Source organism: Athene noctua, chromosome 2 (genome assembly GCF_965140245.1).
Source record: "Athene noctua chromosome 2, bAthNoc1.hap1.1, whole genome shotgun sequence".
Lineage (NCBI taxonomy): Eukaryota > Metazoa > Chordata > Aves > Strigiformes > Strigidae > Athene > Athene noctua.
In genome coordinates, this window is record NC_134038.1 from 162,753,840 (window position 1) to 162,759,839 (window position 6,000).

At 51.0% G+C, this 6,000-nt stretch overlaps 1 protein-coding gene across 1 annotated transcript in view; it reads right to left on the reverse strand.

Moving 5' to 3' along the window:
* Positions 1–4,678, reverse strand: part of RALA (RAS like proto-oncogene A) — a 29,618-nt gene extending 24,940 nt beyond the window's left edge. The window contains exon 1 of the mRNA XM_074900917.1: positions 4,594–4,678. The gene's annotated coding sequence lies outside the window, so the exon portion shown is untranslated. The remainder of the gene's footprint in view (positions 1–4,593) is intronic.
* Between the last annotated feature and the right edge of the window lie 1,322 nt (positions 4,679–6,000).

A 6,000-nucleotide genomic window follows, 5' to 3' on the forward strand; every position in this document is an offset into this window, starting at 1 on the left:
ATATACTGTAGAGTGTCATATTTTGAGGTCTGAAATAAATCCCACTGGGGAAAGTGTTGCTGGAATTAACTACTTTCATACTAAAAGCCCTTTCAGGAAACACCACAGCTGTACCAGCAAGATTACAGTGGCACAGCCCTGAAATGACAGATTACCTTTACTCTGCGCTGCCTGATGGGTTTGAATGGGAGTACTACCAAAGAGAAAGACTACACCACACAGAGCTGGCTTCACAGAAGTTTCTTTCACGTTCTTCACAGAAGTTTCACATCTGGGAGACTTCCATATTTACTGCACTCTCTTTAATGTTGACGGAAACATTTCTGCCTGCCTATATGTGGGTGTTCTACATAAGCATTCTCAGACTGCTGGAGACAAAGATCAGAGTTAAAGATCAAGTGTAACAGTGGCACAGAAGGGTATTAAGTTAGCATTTCAGAGAGTAAAATGAAACAGGTACCAAGGCCTGAATGCATGGCTGATCCCTGCTGCCTACTGACTAAGCACAGGTGCCAAGCTCCTTTGCAAAATCATATTTTCCATAATTTGCAGAAATACTTGTTTGGTCATAGAGTGTATTTACATGCCATTTTTTAATGAAACCTTGTGGGCCACTGCACCAGATATTCCCACACTCTTGCATCAAATGATGCTGTAAACTCACTGTTCCAGAGAAAAACACAATACATTAAACAAACTGTACTGGTAGGAATTCAATGTATATTGTAATTGCATGAACTAAGAAGCCAATATCACAAAATAAGCATCATCAATTCCACTAAAGTAATGATTGCAGAGTTACTATGCAACAAACTCTCTTTATATCTCTTGTTTGTGCTACCTTCTTTGCATTCTTGGCTCCTCTCCACATTAGCATTATAAACTGATCACAGCATAGCTTATTTTGAATTCTCTATAGTAACTGTCTTTTTCATTACATTTCTATGTTGTCTAACCTCTCCTACATACCTCTTTCTCCATTTTTCCTCTCTGTGCACAGCCTGGACACTTCAATGTTGCCAATCTATTGCCCCAAAGGTGCTGGGGATTTTGACAGACACAAAACTAATCCTAAACAAAACACTGGTAGTAAAGACTAAGCCACCCTCTAGGCAAAGACAATCAATTCCCTCATCAGGCCATTCTAAGGCAGTGTTACTTAGCCTATACTACATTTCTTTCCAACTTGCTCCCACTCCTAAATCCAGTACTGTTTTTTCATAGAAATTTCGAGGGGGGGGGGGTTGCTGCTATGTAGAGCTCTTAAGACTCAGAGTATAAACCTAACCTAATGGTTGTGGGTTGCATATCTACCAAAGGGATTCAAAAGGCCCACTGTCAAAACCTCAGTTGGTAAGTGCTCACTCTCTGACTCACAATAGTTAAGAAAACATGACAAGAAGCAAAACAGGATTTAATAACTCCCTGGTCTGTCTGCAAGGCACATTTGCTAAAGTGACTCTAAGTTCTTTACATCCACAAGGACTATAAATCATTTCAGATTCTGTGGACAGTAGGACTTACCAATAACATTTTAGAACTACCCTGAGAGCTGATTTTAAGTACTGCAGCAGACTAATAACATATAACCATTTCTTCCCTACTCAGTAACATATGAAATGTAAAACATTTTGCAGAATGTTCAGTGGATGTACAGTAATTATACCAACTGTTCTGTTTTCTTGGTTCCTCCCATCAATTCTTTGTAAGGTAGGAGACTTAAAACAGTTGTCCCATAATTGTGTGTGTGATGTGGGCAGGCTATATATTCACAAGAATGCTGTCACTGGTCTACCAAACTACCTTGTTCACTTAAAATAGATTTCAATTTAGATGCAAAGTAATTTCAATATCTTGAAGCCGTTAGAAGTTTAGTGGAAGCTGGCTGTAAGCACTCTCAAGAGGGTGCGGAGTTCCCTGTCCAGAATAGGCGATCAGCAACTTATTCCCAGGACCGCTCTAGCCTACAGCACTTGCTAGAGTGGCAAACAAACCTAATCAAAGTTAAAAGATCTTTCTCCTATAATTATTTATTCTTCATTTGTGAAACTGCAGGGAAAATAATGGCACTGTTAATTAGCCAAAATGCTGTTGCCTGAGTAACTTTTTATGTAATAAGACACTGTACCTATGTTATTCTTTGATACTAGAGACTGACTTACATCCTTACATCAGTTTCTAAGACACCAACATCCTTCTCCTCAGCAATTCTTTTCTTCCAAGTCAGATACATTTGAAATTTAACAGGAGTAAAAGTTCACCTTAGACAGTGCACCCCTGTTTCAGGGTAATCCCTTAGAAAAAGAACACACAGGGATGTCAGTGCACAACTTAACCGAGTTTAAGCACACAACTGTTCTTGTGGAAGTCAGTCTGAATACAGAAGACACATGGACCACCACAAGGTCTCCAGCAACACCTATTTAACAGTCTCGTGTTTCTCCATCCCTCCTCAGTTGCTTTTAGCCAGCACTGCCTTATCCTAACAGCCACATCTCTCTCTGCCCCTCCCCTTCCCCCACCCCAATAGCCTACTATTTCTATGGGTTACATAAAGAGTACGTGCCCACAGGTGACACAGATTACAACAAATGCACAGCTAGGAGACATTCTGGCTTTCCCTTTCATGGCTAAAGCCTCTCCTTAAGGTCTAAAAAAAAAAAAAAGAAACAACATTATTTGAACATTGCCAAAGTGCATGTAATTCAAAATACTTCACCTTAATTGTTATATTTTTTCCCTTCCTCAAATTCAGAAGAACGTGACAAAGCAAAGACTGAGATCAAGGAATCTGCAATAGTAAAGGAGTACATTCACTATTTAGTATCTCAGCTTGTTTAACCCCACAGCTGACCTCTCACGCAGCAGACTGAAGGCTCCTCTTGATCTTTTTGTGCAACAGCATGTCACATTCTCCCATTTTTACAGAAAAGAGGAAAAGGGTAAACAGCACTAGCACTTGCAATCCCTGTAACTTCTACCATTTGGAGGCTTCTGCAAAAAATGTTTGACAAGCTGTCTCACAAGCACAGACTGAAGGGTTCAAATCTACATCAGGTATTTACATATCACACGGTTGTTCTTCATTCTATTAAGAATGCTCAGAATTTCCCAGGATTTAAATGTTGAGGTACAGGCTATTAGATTAATAAATCCGCTGAAGAGGATATGTAAGAATCCAGTTATACTCACTATTAATTATCCTGCTAACTAATTGAATGCCAGCATCTTCTCCCAGTCCATGCAGCCACTCTCCCAGGACTTTCAAATCAGTTTAACTTTCATCGGAAAAGACAAAGCACGGCCGATAGCTTTTCGCTCAGAGCTCTCCATAACCTCCCTCCAGACCCTGAAAGGCCAGCAGTGGTACCTATCGCTTCCACGTGCAGAGGTGTAATGGTCTGCACTGCAGAACACAAAGGCTCTTTCCAATGAGAGTTAGAAACGCAAGCTTGAAACGAAACATCAGGGTCGTATTGAGCCTGAAATGAGACATTTTGGCAGTCTTTCCGCCAGGGCAGTTCAGCGATGCTACAAGGCAGGCACACAGGCCATACACAGCAATCTCTCCCCAGGTGACTCTTGGGATACCTACGGCCCACTTCCATCTTCATTCCGAAAGAGACTCAGTTAAGGGGAAGGAGCTGAAGCTGTCAGCTTCCATTTGAAAGAAACCCCAAAGTAAACACCAAATTATTTACCTAAGCAAATAGGTGAACGCTGAAAGGCTCTTTTATTTGGAGAACTTAACAGGCATACTTTGTACTTCTTCCTTTTGTTGCAGCACAAGCTATAGTTAGGCAGCAACGCCTATAAAGGCGAGCACCACTACAGAAAAGAACAGCAGACGAGAGCGAGCAGCTATTAAACGTTACCGAAACGCTGCTCTTACTCATCCCCCAGCCGCACGGCGCACACCCAGGCACCACCGAGCCTCCGGCACCCGGCCGCCGACACGCCGCCGCGGCAGCCGCTCCGCCCGGCCGGGCCCGGCGGCGAGAGCCCCGGCTCCCTCCCCCGCTGGCTCCTTCCCCCGCCGGCCCCGGGGCGCGGCCCCTTTGTTCGGGGTGAAGGCGCTGCCACGCCGCGCTCCGCCCTCCGCAGGTGCGGGCGTTGGCCGCGGTCGCCCCGAGGCCGCCGCACCTGCCTCACGCCGCCGCCTCTCCCGCCGCAACAGGAGGCGGCCGGACCCCGCCGCCGCCCCCCCCGCTCCCCTCAGCACCCGGGCGGGCAGCAGCAGGCCCGGGGCGAAGGCCCCCAAGGTCGACGCCCGTCACCTTCAGGGAGCGACCGGCCACCGGGCCCCTGGCGGGAGGCTCCGGGCCCCGCCCGCCTCCCCCCACACCCCGGGGTGGGGCCGGCAGGCACAAGCCACCGGCCAGGCGCGGCGGGGCGGCAGCCGCGCCCCAACACCGACCCCCATCCCCGGGCGGGGGAGAGCGGCGGCCGCGGAGAGCCCCCTCCCTCCTTCCCTTCCCTCCCGCACCGGAGCGTACCCCCGGCGCCGGGCGGGGAGGGGAGAGGCCCCCGCGCTCTGCCCCTCCCCAGCGCCGGTGGCGCGGCTCCCCGCGGGCCGGGCCGCCCCCGACTCACCTGTGCCGGCGGGGCGCGCTCCGCTGCCCGCCGGAGGCGCGAGTGGGGAGGGCGGGGCGGGGCGCGCGGAGGGAGCCCTGGTGCCGCCTGGCGCCGCCCCCGCGCGCAGGAGCCGCCGGCGGGGCCGGGAGGGGCGGGGCGCCGGGGGAGGCGGGGCGCCGGGAGGGGCGGGGCGCCGGGAGAGGCGTGGCGCCGGGAGGGGCGGGGCGCCGGGGGCCGCCGCAGAGGCAGGAGCGTCACCGGGGGCGGCCCTGCCCCGCCCTCCCCGCGCGCCCCCGCCGTGGCGGGGGGGGTGTCTCGGTCGGCGGAGGTTGGGCGTAGAGAGGCGCGGGGGCGCGCGCGCGGCGGGGCGGGGTCCCGGCGGCCGGGGCGCGGGGGCGGGACCCGCTTCCGGCAGGGGGCGGGGCAGGCGGGAGGCAGCTGCTTCCGGCGCGGGGCCCCGGCGGGGCCGGGCCGCCGGTGGGCGGCGGCGGGTAACGGGCGGCGGCGGAGGCCGCGGGGCCTGTTCCTGGCAGCAGCCGCTCTCCCAAGGCGGGGAGGGGCCGCACGCCTCCGGGGTCAGCCCGGTCTGTGCGGGGGGAGCTGTGTGCCGCTCGCCCCCGCGCGCGGCACGTTAACTCGGGAACCTAATGGTGGCGGAGTGCCTGCTGCTCCGCTTTTGTTTCAGACAAATCTTTCAAGCGAGACAAACAGCGTAGCTTCACGCCCGCTCCTCCTTCCCCCCAGCTAATCCCCGATCTGGCGAATAGATGAGGCATGTTCTGCCGTGGTAAGGAGATAAGTTCCTGACATCTGTCACCAGATTTATAAACACAATTATTTTTAGTGGTGAGAGAAGAACATGAGCTTTCCTCAAGGGACAAGTACAGGCTGAGGAAACATTTAATAGACTGACTTTAAGAAGAATTATCGCTGACAGAAGGGAACACGAAGCACTGAGATCGTTAGGGTGGGTTTTTTTAAGTCGTGGACTGCTCCGTGCATGAAGGGTTTTATAGATGCCAAACAAAACGGGGAGACAAAAGAGGAGAGTTTCCATGATAATAATTTAGATAATAATAACGCTGCCGCCTTAATAACGGTGTCTTTCGCTGTGAAATCACTGAGTTAAGTGGTAGTTTGTGTAAACACAGCACGATTTAAACTCCTAAGGTAAGTGCTGGAGTGGAACCTCAGCATGATGCAGAAACTGACTGCTCAGTGTGTGCTTGTGCTTTATCAGGCTGTGACCATTCAGCAATGACACAAATTGTATTGATCACACACCCCCACACCCCCCATTATGTCCCCAAAAGTAGTTTCTAAGTTTGGAAATGCCAGTTTGTATCACCTCAGCTGGAAATCTTCGACTTCAGTTTTCGTATCATGCGGCCACTGCCCTCTTATTTGCAAAGAGGGTGCACTTTT